Source organism: Tupaia chinensis, unplaced genomic scaffold (assembly GCF_000334495.1).
Source record: "Tupaia chinensis unplaced genomic scaffold, TupChi_1.0 Scaffold000477_2, whole genome shotgun sequence".
Classification (NCBI taxonomy): Eukaryota; Metazoa; Chordata; class Mammalia; order Scandentia; family Tupaiidae; genus Tupaia; species Tupaia belangeri.
In genome coordinates this window covers 339,794-340,958 of record NW_006159987.1, presented here as the reverse complement: position 1 = coordinate 340,958, position 1,165 = coordinate 339,794, and positions in this window count along the sequence as shown.

The window sequence follows — 1,165 nt, the reverse complement described above, 5'->3', positions numbered from 1 at the left end:
GTACGTATTATCTCTGATATTAAAAAAAGAATAAGATAAAACTGACCAAAAGTAATAAAACTGACCAAAAGATTGAAATAAAACTGAGGACTGATGGGATACTTTGCTAGAGCACGCTATTTTTTTTTTTTAATGAATCTTTTTTTTAAAGAATTTTTAAATTTAACTTTATTTAATTATTTTAGTTTGCGCAGGGAGGTTCAGAGTGAGAAAGAGGGAAAGTAAGAAAGCAAACTGCCAGGTCTGGGACTTGAACCGTGCTTGGCCATGTAGGAGTCCAGTGCCCTTAATCACCACACCACCTGCCAGCCCTCTTCTTTTTAAAAAGAATTATTTATTTTAATTTTTAAAATTTATTTATTTATTTTTGTATCAGAAAATTCTGGCCTCTCAGAATGAATTAGGAAGTCACTTCTCATATCTTTTTTTAAAAGAATTATTTAATTTTTAACTTTATCTACTTATTTTAACTTGACCAGAGAGGGACAGAGAGAGAGAGAGAGAGAGCGAGAGCCAGAGAGAGAGAAAGCAAACCGCCAGGTCTGGGACTCGAATGATGAGTAGCCATGTGGGAGTTCAGCATCCTTAACCATCATGCTACCTCATGGCCCCCATTCATTTATTTTAGTTTGATGAGAGAGAGAGAAAGTGAAAAAGCAAGCCACCAGGTCTGGGACTCAAACTGTGGTCAGTCATATGGGCTGTCCAGTGCCTTAACCACCACACCACTTGCTAGCCCTGAGTAAGTTATTTCAGTAGATTTACAGGAAGTGAAGAAGTGAGTCTTTGCAATTATCTATTGGTGTTAGGGGCACGTGTGGTGTTTTCCAGGCATCTAAAATAGCAAATGCAGGGACCCTGAGGGAGGAGTTAGCTGGGATGTTTGACAGGGACTGAAAAAGATGTCTCTGGGGAACCAGCAGTTAGCGTAATGGCTATGTTGCTGGACTCTCATGTAGTCGACCACGGTTCGCGTCCCGGACCCAGTGGCTTAAAACTCACGCCAGGCACATGTGTATGCGTGCCCAAGATCCCGACAGGGGAATGGAGGAGAAGGGATTGCGGTGTGACCATTCCCCCTGGGGGGTGATTTCTCGCTTTCTGTCTCTATCTATGTCTCTCTCTGTCTGTCTGGCGAGCGCACGCGCCCTCCAGTGAAAATCTC